A 14,641-nucleotide genomic window follows, 5' to 3' on the forward strand; every position below is an offset into this window, starting at 1 on the left:
AAACATAAGGCTCATTTATGAAGCCAAAAAGCTCCTGCATTAGTTTTTCTTTGTTATGTCTCGTGATGGAAATTCTATGAAGGTCCAGGTAGTGTCTGGCCATAGTTTATTCCTAGAGACTACCTGGATTGGTAAGGTGCAAGTGCATATTTAAAGTGTATGTATACACATATATAGACTTTATTTACTTGGGGTGTGGCACATGGTCATGAGCTTCTGTCTAATTTGAACCATTTGGGTTTTTTAACTTCTAGAAGATGTGTTGTGTCATAACAGCTACTCTCTCACTGACAAGGACATTTCTAGCCATTTCAATACACATGCAAAGTCCAAAGATCAGCGACCCAAAGATTACCAGTTAGATGCCTGTGAAGTTGACCTGCACCTTACTCAAATACACGTAGCACAGTAAACACACACTTGCAAACAATGCGGCAAGCGTTAGTGTGCTCGTTTTGTTTGTTTGTTTTTCCTGCAAATGCATGAATGTGTGTGTGTGTGCTGACTACAGTAAAGTGCAAGTGGCACCCCATCCTTCACTCTGACCCCCCCATCCACCCCCCAAGTGCACACACATGAATACACTTCTGTGTAAGCACCGAGTGTCCCTGTAATGAAGTTTAATGACTGTAATGCTGGGCCAAAAAAGAAGGGGAAGGGGTGGGAAAAGGTACAACAACATTACCTGTCTGAACGTCTGGAATGGTTGTGCATTCAGGAAATAATACAGTTTGCAAACTACAGCAGCTGATGCAACTATTTCAGCATACAGCAGCCACAAATTGCTGAAAAAAAGACCATCTAAGGGAACAGCTACTAAAAAAAAACAAAAACTTACAGCATTTTTCAAATAGTTTTAATTGATTTGATATATCATTGTGGAAGCATTGTGAAGCACCATTCCTTGGCACTTAAGAGAACTTAGCAATTAATTTTCTTGTGATTTTACATATTCAGTTGTTTTATTGAGTCTGATAATATGTAACTGTACTATCAATTTCTTAAATGAGCCAAAGAATCCTTCCTGGCTTAACGCTGCACAGTCAGCAAGTCCAAAGAGCAACAACAACAATATTTTATCAAGCTAAATTACCCAAAGGTGAGCTACACAGCGGGGAGTCTGATGTTAATGTGTATCTGCACAGTGGACACAGGAGAGAACAAGAAGTAGGTTAAAAACTCCCTTGCAGTAGCAAAGAGCCACAACTAACAGTGATGCTAATTAAATGAACGTCAGTTTGAAGGGTAATTATGTGGGTTATAATTGAAAACATCTCAGTGTAACTTGTGGGAGAGAGAGTCATTTTTTTTATTATCACTTTTTTCAGCTAAATAAAGCCTTTAATCAAGTAAATTGATTCTAGCATGCTTTAGATGTACTGCCTATGCTAATACACTACTTCAAATGATACAGTAAGTGCTACTGACCAAAATATTGTGAGTGGAGAAGCAAAAAATGCATGAAAGTAGGGAAAGTGCTTTAGGGATAGACGGCAAACACTGCAACTATTTGACGTGTATCACCTGGTGACAGGCAACCGAGGTCATTATTAGTATGCCAAACCATGATGTCTTGAATTTATTCATAGGTATGACCTCTTTATGAATCTGTATGTATGAATAAGTGAATCCCTCAAAATGATTGAGGTGCGACAACAGGTAGCAATGATTTTGATGGATGCATTAGTCCGCTGAGACTGTTTACAAATTGTTCTCAAACTGGATGACCTCAAAAAATAAAAAATAATATCTCTTTTAGGTAGACTTTAAAAAGTTCAGTGATATATGTAAAATATAGTTTGGGAAAAGGTAAAATAAGTTCTCCTTGTTGAGGCTGAAGAAAAAAAAATCATGCTTTCAGAGGTTTCCACTTTGATCAGTATGTGCCAGTGTGCTATAGCCCGAGGGACAGTGACAATGACAGAATGTCCCGCATTGCTATCAAACACTCTTGCCTAAATCATTACTGATTATGATAATTTTTTAAACAGTATTTTTTTTGCGACAATTGATCATTTATGTGGTTTTGTTATGATCTGTGTCATAGTGTACTCTCTTATCAGCTTTATTTATAGAATCTCGAGGGGTAATTACATTAATATCTTTTTCTATGTGTCATTATATTTAGAGATGGGAGAGTGTGCAAACAAATAAAGCTAAATGTTCATAAGCAAAAGGGGAAAAAAATGGTTTAAAAGAGGAAAATAAAGGGAGTCTGCATTGTGTGCCCTTCTGCCCCTCCCTTCTCATGTCCTGGTTGGAGGCTGCTTGTGTTTAACCTTTAGAAAGAAGCCAGTTAAAAGTGAGTCCCACAGGAAGCAGTGTGGGTGTGCACCACTAAAAGCAGTTTATTCCACATGCAGTCCACTTCTTTCATGAGTTTAGGGAGACCTTTTGTTTTCTGTGCTATTCTTTTCTTTGTCTGCAGGAATTGGTCCTGTTTTGTAAAGATTTGGCAGGAAACCAATTTAAACAACAAGAAAAAAAACCTTAAAAAACTTGAGAATCAACATAGTATATACTTGCCATTTTATTCCATTCTTCTATTATAACCTTCTCACTATCAGTCTCTATTTTACACTTTTAGTTTGCTCATGGGCTAAAGTGGTAGCCCAAACTCACTCTTTAATCAGTTATATTATTTCATCTCAACATGTACCGCCTTTAAAATAGAGCTTGGCTGCCTGCCAAAGTCACTACTTGAGTAGACAAGGTTTTTTTTTTTTTTACACCCACATATCACCATCTGGTGGGTGTTCACTTCTAATTTCAATGGTTAATTAAAATCACAAACAAAAACACAATCTAAAAATTGTATAATAAGTAAAAGCGTGTCATTTGTTAAGGATCACATCTAATGTGTCATCCAATTACATGCTCACGAGATTTTGTGGTTTTGGTTTTATTAAATCAAAACCTATCATGCTGAGAAATAAATTATTTTTAATTCAGTTTTTATTAAGAACACACCATAAAAAAAGAATTAATGAAACACAAAACCCCACTATAATCACTGAACAGAGCACAGTGCCAACATGCTTCAGTTCAGTAAGATAAAGTACAGAATCAGGAGTTTTTAATTTAAAGCAGTCACCAATGTTTCAGTATTTATAGGTAGAGTGAAGAGATGCTACATTATATGAGCATAGATGTTATATGGATAAAGGAATCCTTAAATAAATCAGTAAATCAAGAGATAGAAAGAATGTGGATAAGTAACAGCTAAGATGACTATATATCAAATGTGTATATGTATATATATATGTTTGTGTGTGTGTGTGTGTGTGTGTGTGTGTGTGTGTGTGTGTGTGTGTGTGTGTGTGTGTGTGTGTGTGTAGGCTGACCCACACTGCTGTTCTTCATCACTTGGTCATGCCTTCCCTATCTCAGTAGGATGCCGGGGGACCTGACCATGGAGCTATGCGTAATGAAAAAAAGCATTCAGCATTCAGTCAACATAAGAAGAAGTAGAACTTCGTAGATATTTGCTTTTCTTTTATACAGTCTGTCATGTCCATCATGTTAATTCACATGCCTTGTCAATAAATGAAGCCGTAATGTAAGAATAGCTCAAACTCTGTGCAGCCATTGAAAATCAGGATTAAAAGGAGACAACTTGCCAATGGGTGTTTGTTTTGAGTCTTAGCATTCTCTCCTTATTCTTCACTCAAGGGTGAGGGCTGTTTTCCTCTGGTCTTCACAGTAAGCCAGGACTGTGTAAGTTATCCAGGTGAGAGTCATGCAGGTTGGTTGCTGGAATATTTTTATTGTAGCACTATTTATTAGTATATCATTCAAGCCTGTATTAAAGCACATACATTGCACTTGCTTTCTCTTTTTCTAACAATCATAAAAACTTTAAAGTACAGTATATACACATCCATACATATGCAATAATACTAAGTGCAATAATCCTTTCTGTCATCGTTGTATTTTTACTCAGTTGTATATAGTATTTGTATTTGTATTCTATTTTTATCTTATTGTATATTTATTTTATTTTATTCTACTGTATATAGTATTTTATTCTATTCTGTACAGTTGTGTACTGTATTTATTCTTATTGTATTCTAATTTTTGCCTCATAACTTTTGCACTGTCCACTTCCTGCTGTGACAAAACAAATTTCCCACGTGTGGGACTAATAAAGGTTATCTTATCTTATCTTATCTTATAGAAGCACACATATGAAAATCTTTTTAACGCACCTAATCCAACATACCTGCTACATAAAGACAATCACAACAACATGTGACAACAAACATTACAAAAATTACAATCAGGCCACATAATCAGGGTGACATGTATAAGCTAACAGCCTCACCTACTGCAACAATAACAAAAGGGTAACGGCGAGAGACCAAGAATGAAAACAAATTATGTATGGGATAATAGTAAGCAGCAGACTTACTATTATGTGCTGGGGAAAGGTTGAAGAATCGGCAAGTCTGTCTGTTCTGTCTCCCATAGATCACAATAATATTGTACATTAAGATGAACGTGGCATCAGTATCATAGAACTTCAACAGCAGTTCTTTAAGACTGTTTTCTTGACTTTGTTTAAAGAACCTTGTTTAAATATGGGGCTCGTTTATGTCAACCTTCCTTTACTGTAGACAGTGTTTATTTTCATGGTTTTGTTCAAATTAGAATTATTATAAACAATTACTTGTTATATAAATAAATATGCATTATCCCTTCTATTAGATACTTAAATACCATATTACCACTGATATATTCAACATTACGCAAATGGAGCAAACATCACGTTTTATGGTAAATATGCCAATTAAGATTGTCATGCCATTATATTTCTCCTTAATGGTATTGTTATGAAAAATACTCAAATTAAAACAATGGAGATAGAGAAAAGAAATGTGTGAAAAAGAAGGAGGAAAAACTGAATAGATACATCCAAAGACAATGGATGGTTGATGAGAGAGAAGATTCAAAGATTGGTTTAAAAGTTGAATGGTACTATCGAGTACATAGGATGCTCAAATATGATAATAGTCATGAAGATAATTTGTATGTAATCCATACAGGGATACAAGGAGCTTAGAAGCCCAACTAACTGTGCTCTATTGATATATCAATAATTTCAAAGATAGCCTGGCTAATCTCTATTAGATTTTAATAATGTACAAGCCCTTTCTCCTACTTTCACACTTGCTTGCTGTGCATGTATACGGACACATCCGCCTATGGCTCAGCTAATTTTTGCCATTTTTATTCTTCTAAAATGAACAGAAGAATAAAAAATGAGTAAATTGGGGACATTAAATGGTAGATTTTAAAAGATTAATGTTAACGTGAACATGTTAGCCATACAAAAAAAGACAAAAGGGTCAGCAAGACAGAATCTCAACATGTGACAGGCTAATGTGAGCTGTTAGTTCACACCTCTGCATAAACAGCTCGCACTTTGACACAGCTGTGTGCTTGATAGATGACCTTAGGTGAGATGATGATGAAGACTGAAGTGTCAACATGCAAGTTTGCAAGTGTCGACAAGTGAGTGTGCATCCATAATTTCACAGGGATGGAAGGATGAAAAAAAAATGCATTTGTTAGTCAGCCACTTTGTTAATGTGTATTTTGAGTGGAAGTTAATATCTCTTAAAAGTTGATTGCTGAGTGCTGTGTGTGTGCGCTCCATGTAGAGTTGATCTGACTTGTCCAATTTTACTTCCAAAATTTAGGTGATGAACAATCTTGAAATGCCCACTAAAGACTTTTTTAAATCCTCCCCACCAAGAGAACAAAACAAAAAAGAAATAGTGGGGTTTTGAAATACTTTTAAGTAGGTGTGTGGATAGGTGTGGGTGATTTTGATGCAAGTGTGCATGAGTAGATGTGTTTAGATACAGCGATAAAAATAACTGCCGTTGTCAGAGTTAATTAAGTTTGTCCTCGTGTGGCTTCTGTAGCGATCGATGCTATAAGACAGAGAATGACTGATAAACAGGAATGTGAGACTGATGACAGCGGAGTGATGTGGGACAGAGAGGGACGAGTGCAGATAGAGAGAGGAAGGCAGATAAAGAGTCACCGTGAAACAACAGTGAAAACACGCCAGCAAAATTGAGAATAAATGAGGTAAAAACTGTGTGCATACACAGAGTGGAATCTCAGGGAGAGACGGAGAAGGAGGTAACTGTCAACTGTGTAATAATCCTCTGATTAGTACATCAGTCAGATTACTCACACTCCATTCCAGTAATTAACTGTTGAACATTAATCAGATTGGCAAAACCAGATTAGAGTTGTAAACAGATTAGTGGGGGATTACAAGAGCATGCTGCACAATAGTTGGAAAACAGGACATTTTTCACATTTTATTTTTTGAGTCACAGCCAGTTTTGTCATTAGACGATTCTAATCTATGGTTCTAGAAAGGTGTTAATCAAAATACATGAGCTGCTTGATCTATAAAGTTAGAGTTCATGAATAATAAATGTGCATACAGTTGCATTGTACTTTTCTACATGAAAACTACAGTACTCTATATGAAACTAAAGGACTGTAATGGTATGTCAGTTTACATTTCATTACTTCAAATGGAAAAATGGATAAAGATATAAAAATACATACTTAAACATGAGATATTCTTGCGCCAGAGACAGAGGTTTGCATCTGGATGTCAGTTTGCAGTTATGGTTACATGAGTCCACTTTTTTCCTCTATTAAACCAGAACATGTTTGTTCAAATGCTGCCCAAACACAACCAAACAAAGATGAAAAAGTCACCCGATGTTAATATTACACTGCCAAATTGTATATGTATATATAGTTTGGCTAAAAAATGTATTGTATGTGAACATGATACTAATTTGTTAAATATTGATATGACTTTTTGAATAGGCTACATTAACTATATGCATTTTTCTGTGTCTATAGAAAATGTAATCCAGTTACAGACACATTTCCAGCAAAAAAAATGCTGTTGACATTCATTTGTATAGAAATGTAATTTTAAGAAAAAAGAGTTCAACAAAAAAATATCTACTACTACTAAAGCCATTGTCTAAAAATTGGATGTGTCAGTTACTTTGTTTGTCAAGGGATCTGAGAGGAAAATAAACTCATGCAGTGACTCAGGGACCCTTTTTTCCCGCTTTTTGAAAATCTTGTCTGTTCTGATAGAGAACCAGTTCCCCTTAGTTCAATTCCTTGGAATTGATAGTCTGCTTGCCTATTGGTTCTCAGTGTATTAACAATCAGCTGATTTCATTTTGTCTGTCATAGGGGGAAATAAGCAGCGCAGTGAAGAGTCTACAGCGTGGATATGGAAATTTTATTCATATTTTACTACAAAAAAGAAAAGACTGCACTGGTAAAGTGGAAACTGCATCTAGGACATAAACAACCACATTATGATACTAATGTAAAGAGTAGTGTGATGTTCTCCTGGGAGTAATTAAGTGCATCACTTTTAAGAAAAGTGTTCTGTGTAATATATGTCCTTGTCCATCTGGTGGGTTAGGACAGAGGAGTAGCTATCTGTTTTCCAGTTCTAATGTTTTTTTCTCCTAGATTTCTGCCTACTGTAGCTGTAACACAGCAATTAATCCTCAACCTTTTAAATAAAGCTTTATTATAACGGGTGTAAGGAGTAGTGGCACTTTGCGGAAAGCAGAAATCAATGGGCTTCAATTACATGGCCACTGAATGCCCTGCACTGCAACAGGATATAACACTATTTATTGATTTACTTCAAAGGTACATGTGATTTTTTTTTTTATTGCAAATGAAGTTGCATGGTGGTGTTGCTTAACTCATCTTCAGTATTGTTATGTAGTTCATGATTTTTTGCCCTTCCACCCCATCTTTACAAACCTTGTCACACCGAGGTTTGTGAAGAAACGGTTGTAAACTGTTTTGTACCAAGGAAAAAAAATGTCAGATAATCAAATGGAAACTCAGTCACTTTTTGGTCAAATACAATATAAACTATTCTTTTTTTTTTTTTTTTTTTTAATAATTTAGTTGAAAACATACTTCATACAAAACATAACTGTTTCCTAAACCTAACTGTGTAGTCTTCAGTTTTTGTCTAAAAAAAATATAAAATATTTTTTATGTAAAATAGGTTGTGTGTGGAAGTAAATGCTCTTAGATGAAAAGCTTAAATTTATGCCACAGCCATCATTACTTCAGGGATGCCTTTATGCATTTACAAAACAGAATTTTGTGATCATGCCTCAGATCATATTGCAACAGTTTTCTGTCTCCAGACATGAAGGATTATTGTGTTTATTTAAACACAAATAAATAAATGAAATGTTGGCACTAATTCTCAAACTGCTGTAATTCTGCGCTAGCTTGGAAATGATACGAGACTCCTGTGACTAAATCAAATTATCTGTGTTATTTTCAAACTCTGCCAGTTTGGAAATCCTGTTACTGTCTGGTTTTATTTTTAGATGAGAAAGTTAATGTTTAGAAACCAGTATAGATCAGACAGTCTGGAACGATATTTACTGAACATCCAGAGAACAATTTAGATGAAGAACCGTCATTAATCCTGGAACTGTATCATTCCCGTTGAAAACAACAACGCATATTTCTGACTGATTATGGGTGATGTTATCCACATTAAATTCACAGGTGGTAAAGTTAAGTTATATTTTAAACATGTTCATTGCTGTTTATTGTTCCTCATTTGTCGTAGCAACATTACTCGTTTTCATTTGTATGTTTGCAGAATTTTGTTCATAAACCAGTTTTAGCTTTTTCGAAAAACCTGTAATGTCAGATAATATTGCTGGTAGACACATAAGGTTTGTGAAAGAACAAAGTTTCTTATCAATGGCAGCACAAAAGCTCAGATAAATGAACAAAGGAGGCTTTGGATAGCTGAGGATACTTCTCCTGATTAGAAGCTGCAGAGTCTGATTTCTTTTCATAGAAATCAGACTCTGCAGTCTTGGTCTTCACAAGACTGCAGTGATTAGTTTACTTCCTCATTCATCTGTCTTTGACCCTTTCTTTGTGTTTTTTTGATAAGAATGTAAAATATTTTGTTATACCAATGTTGAATTTTTATTTTGGGTTTTTTTTTTCTATCATGAAAAGCAGTCCATATTTGTGTTATTGTTTTTTTATGATGCTAAGACATGTTTTTTTTTTATCATTTTTCCCCTTTCCCACCTTCACTTTTCTTCAGTTCGTCAGGTCATATCGTTGTCTTGCCATCATGCTTGTCCTTCCTTTTCTTTTCTTCCCCTCATTAACTGACATTCAGCTTACCCTCATTGTTGGTGTTCTCTTTTCCAAAGACCTCGACTCACCTTACCTCACTGCACACACACACACACTTACACAGAGAATGAGTGTGTGTGGGACTGCTAAGCAAATTTGGGACATTAAGATGTTTTTTTTTTCTATACAGAAAGTTAAGACAAGTTCAAGAGATTTATATTTCATTGATTTGCAAGTTTAACAAACAAACCTGTGCTTGCTGTTTGTTTTCTTCAAATTATGTTGTCTCTCCCGAGTTAGGGTTTGCCTAAGCTGCCAGTTAGACATGAGGCTAAACTGGTGGCTCCCCTAAAGTTATCTGTCAAGGTGGTTCTGTTGGGTGCTTCCCATGAAAAGGTCATATATGGCTTTCAAATGAATAAGCCTATTGTTGTATTTTTTTGAGAGGAACATGTAGTTCGCTTGTTGGTAAACCTCTTGGATGCTTTGTTGTGCCTTCGTTGCAGAATACAATGTCTAGTGTCTCCCATTCACACACCCCCACCCAAAATAACTGTTGGAAAAACTATTGACCTAGTTTGGAAAGTTCTGAAAGACACCAGATATAGCATGTTTTCAGAAACTTATGGAAGTTATGAACTTGTGGATTGCACAACACTGGTCACTATATTCTTCATTTCCGGTTAATACTTGTACAGCTGCTGTTATTGTGTATATATTTATTTATATTTCTTCATACATTCTTATATAGTTCTATATTGTGTATTTTGTTGTACAGTTATTTTATTCTCAACTTTAATTTATATATTTTATCTTATTCTTTCCCAGTTAAATTTACCCTTCATTCTAATTTGTGTTGTACAGTTATTTCATTTTTAACCTTAATTTATATTTTATTCCTTCCTAGTTAGATTTACCCTTTTTAATTTTTCATATTTATTTCCTATCTTATTCATAGCCTTTTCCTTTTTTGTTTTCTTTAGGTCACGAGCAGTTGTCCAAGCATTTCACTACATATCGTACTGTGTATGACAGTGTACGTGACAAATAAAATTTGAATTTGAATTTGAACTTGAATGAGACACTGAAAGTGTGTTTTAAAGTTAAGTACAACCATGGTTTATACACTATTTATACAAGCTTGGGCAACATGAAATGTTTGGACAGTTTTGAAGTCAGCCAGAGACTTTTATCTCCATTAAAATCCAAGGTGTGGACAACGATGCAGGTGAGCAGCAGGCTCAAGCGAGTGATGCAGATGAGCAGCAGCAGGCTGCTCACAGTGGTGCTGTTGACCACCAGCTCACCGTCAGTGATGCAGGCGAACAGTAGGGCATGAGTAGTTCTGGAAACAGCAACCACCAAATAGCATGGCAACAAACAGTGGAGGACACAACCAGCACCTGGCACCTCAAATAAATGTTGGCTGTTTGAGCTCCATAAATGTTGAAAATGAACATTTATTTAGATCAAATGGGATAAATGCTCAAAGATGACTCTTTGTCACAGTTCTCAGATATCATATCACAGTATGAGCATCAGGAGTCATGTTCCCTATAGGAAAACCATTACATTTTAAATGGGTCCTTTTGGAAGTCAAGACTTTTTCAATTTTGAACTCTATTTTAAATATGAAGGAGAGTAAATAAAGTAAGTAAACAAAAAGGCTTAAGTGTAAAGAAGATATTGACTAAATTCAGAAAAGAAAAATCACTGAAAGCTCCTCTAAAAGCACACATACAGTCACAAGGGTGAAGCACAAAGGTAATATTCTCTTGGAAGGTTTTCACTGCCCTCTTTTTCTTCTTTCTCTGGTCTGTATGAAAATTTTGAGAGTAGAAAATGTAAATATCAGAACAGAAAGAGATGGAGAAAGGCAAGCAGGGCTAATAGATAATAAACGTACTGATGTGTTCCTTTCGCAGGAAACACACAGCTCAATAGACAATGAAGCCAAATCGGGAATAAGCTGGACAGGGCAGTTCTTTCTTAAGCAGAAAAAAATGTGTCTGTCTAAAACAAAAATATTCTTCTTCTGAGGATGCCCCTGGACTATGTCTACTGTGCTCTTTCTACTTATAATAGAGGGGATCTAGGACCTGATCAAGATTCATAGGCACATAACATTATTTTGCCTCCCAACCACACAGTACAATCTCTGTCATAAGCAGCAACTGTCTTGGTTTAAAATGGCATCCATGCTACTTCATGGAGTAAAAGGCCAAGCAAATCACAGGCTCCTTTTTATTCTAGACCTTACTGTCATAGACATTTCACCTACTTTGAGAACTATTTTTAAGAGACTGTTCTCAGTTCAATGATAATATTGGTGATGAACCTCTACTTTCTGCGATGTCTGGAGAAGCTGCTGGAAGAAGGTCTTCCTGATCTCCTTAATGAAGCCTTGGGGACTCATTCTGAAGGGGACCAATCTGTTTTATTATCATTGTCCATTTGTGCCACATGTAGGAGCAGGATGAGGAAGAAAATTTTTTTTATCTTTTCAAACACCTGAATTGTGTGCATTGTCAGAGGTGATGAAGAAGGCTCTGTACACTGTGGCTGTGCAAGTCTTCAACAAAAGCATCATTGGCTGGTGTCCAGGAGTCAAGGTGGTTAGGTGTGTTGGCGCTGTGTTTGTCTCCTAGGGGCAGCTGGAGGTCTCTGTACAAACCTCCCACAGAAAAAGGCAATGCACATCTCCATGGGAGAGTAGTGATTCATGTCTGTTGAAGCTACAAGCAAACGTGTGACACATATAGATTTAAAATAACAGTCCTTTTTTTGCCTAGTCAGGCTAAGAAAACATTGCAGCAACTGTGGATTGGCTGTCCCTAACTAGCTAACCATTTTTTCTTTGCTACAGCAGTGCTTACTGGTTTAGCAGCTATATCAGAAGACAGTATTTGTACTTTTGGTCCAAAGTACTCTGCAACAGAACATAGGATGGTTTGTCTGATTAACTTTCTAATAGGCTGGGCTCACAGGAGCATCTGGGTCACTAGGAGAAATGAAATGATGGGGATAGCTATAAAAGCTGAACTTAGATTCAAGAGACTGATGGGTGCAAACCTTGACATTGAAGAATTTGTTTATGAATTTGTTTCTGTTATGTTGTGTGCAATGTAATTGGAGATAGACATAATTTGTTTTGTGCATATTTTTTCTTGTGTGCATGTCAGATAGTCGTTGGGTTTGGTAGTAGATTGTAATTAAGTTAAACTTTCCTCTTAGTTATGTTTGTAAATTGAAAAATGTAACCAATGATGGGTTTGTCAAAGGTCTGCTCTGCTCTCCTTTCCTCTCTTTTCTTCTCCAATCCACTCTTATCCTCTACTCTCCCTTGCTACTTTGTTCCTATTGGTCCATTAAGTCAGTTGATGCTGCAAGTCCTTTAGCTCTTTTATAAGCAGCTTTTACAAGTTGGCTCACTGACTGTGGACCACTGAAGGATAGAATTGAATGGCACCAAGGCCCAATGGATTTATCCCTTTATTCACAGCCAGAAGATCCTGGCCTGACACACACAGACGCTTTTCTTCATAGCTCTGTTTTGCTTGAAACAACTTTTACTTTATTTGTTTATCACGCTAACTGGCTTCCGTAATTTGGAAACTCTACAGGTGAAAAAACCAAATCAGTTTTGTATTATTGTACAGCTTGTTTCAAGTAAACAAAAGTAGAGATGGACCGATCCGATATTACGTATCGGTATCGGTCCGATACTGACCTAAATTACTGGATCGGATATCGGCGAGAAATAAAAAATGTAATCCGATCCATTAAATATCAAAAAAGCACCTCACAAAACTTGCGACATGGCGTAACTCGTCTCATAACCGTAGCACGTCGGAGCAGTGTGGTCACGTGATACAGCGGCTGTGTGTATTTGTAGTCTCGCTACCAAACCAGCATTTCATCTCCGAGGAAGTTATCCCAGAGAGAAGTAAAGCAAGTGTGTAAGTTCCTCTCTGAATGTTTGTAAAGCATTCCCACGTTAAGCTTAACAACTGATATATGGAGCAAGTGCCTATCTCTCTCTCTCTCTCTCCTGCCGCTACTTCATGAAACTGCTTAATGATCAGCTGATCGGCTTTTCTGTCGCGACTCCGTCTCTCTTGTTTGTTTTTGGCCCACTTTGCACCAGAAAGAGGAAACCAGCGGCTGAACAACAGCAGCACGTTTAAGCTTGATAAGCTGTTGTTAGAATTCATTTAATATTACTTTCTACACCAGGATCTTTTTCTACGCAGCTGACGGCTGGTAACTGTGCAGGGGCGGATCTAGCAAAGTTTAGCCAAGGGGGCCGATAGGGCATTAACAGGGAAAAGGGGGCACAAAGACATACTTTTCTTTCTTATTCTCATTTAAAATGTCTAGCTTTTAATAAATAATTATCTGAATCTTACACCCAAAGTTTTAATCTGATGTAAAATGTATAGAAGTCCATTACTGTATATAGTAACTGTTAAGTCTAATATACCCTAGTAAGCTATAGTACTTTTTCCTTTGGGAAAGTACCATCTGTGCAGTCTGCAATTCTGTTGAAGAAAGATGTTGAATCTATTTAATTATTCTTGAAAAAATAATTTATTTCTGTGCATTTTTTTTTCACACTGCATCAAATTAAAGTTGATTACATCGATTAAGCATCACAAAGTGGAGGGTGGAGGGTGGTTCCCTATTTTTTTATTTTTTTTTGCTGGTAGTTTGCAACCCTATTAGTTAGGTTGCTTAATATTTCTGCTAAGTACTCTTTAAAATACCAGAATAGGAAGGATGGAGCAGGTTTAAGTTTATTAGATTGATCAGTGTTGCTGAACTATGAAATATTTTGGGCGCAGTGTACTTTTTACACACAGGTATAACAGAATAGCTTTAGTGCTGTTGTTTATTTAAACTTGACTATGAACTTATACAAAATGCAGCAAGATATTAAAAAACAGTTTTATTGATTAAAAAACACACTATATCGGATTCATATCGGTATCGGCAGATATCCAAATTCATGATATCGGTATCGGTATCGGACATAAAAAAGTGGTATCGTGCCATCTCTAAACAAAAGAACCACCAAAATGAACAGTTCATTTATCTGCTCGTATGCTATCTCTGCCACCTGTCTTAGAAGCTCATTACAGTAGCTCAGACAACTTTAAACCACACGAATTTGCGTGTCATCCTTGCGCAGGGGCCATGCTAATCTTCTCTGTATCGTATCCAATTTAGCGTACGCGCTTGCTTCGGCAAGCGCGTACGCGATACAGCGTACGCGTACGCTGTATCGCGTGTGTATCGGTGTGGTTAAACCACACCATATCCTTGAATAAGCCTGGGTTTCCCACTGTGGTTGAATAAACCATTTGCTTTAATTTTTTATATCTGCTACTACAGACAAATACTTGCCACTGTTCAATAAGAAATGCCCATCTGAAAT

The 14,641-nt window shown here is 36.4% G+C and overlaps 1 protein-coding gene and 1 non-coding gene across 2 annotated transcripts in view; one reads left to right on the top strand and one right to left on the bottom strand.

Annotated features, from left to right (window-relative positions):
- LOC146657803 (transmembrane protein 132C) overlaps positions 1–14,641 on the top strand; it is a 296,469-nt gene that overhangs the window by 68,948 nt on the left and 212,880 nt on the right. The gene's annotated exons all lie outside the window — the stretch shown is intronic.
- Positions 14,351–14,458, bottom strand: LOC146657805 (U6 spliceosomal RNA). Its single transcript, XR_014914232.1, has one exon. It is a non-coding gene; the product is annotated as a U6 spliceosomal RNA (small nuclear RNA).

The sequence above is a fragment of the Rhamphochromis longiceps genome, linkage group LG12 (genome assembly GCF_057381845.1).
Source record: "Rhamphochromis longiceps isolate RC_006_pf linkage group LG12, R_longiceps_female_GT1.1, whole genome shotgun sequence".
NCBI classification, from domain to species: Eukaryota; Metazoa; Chordata; class Actinopteri; order Cichliformes; family Cichlidae; genus Rhamphochromis; species Rhamphochromis longiceps.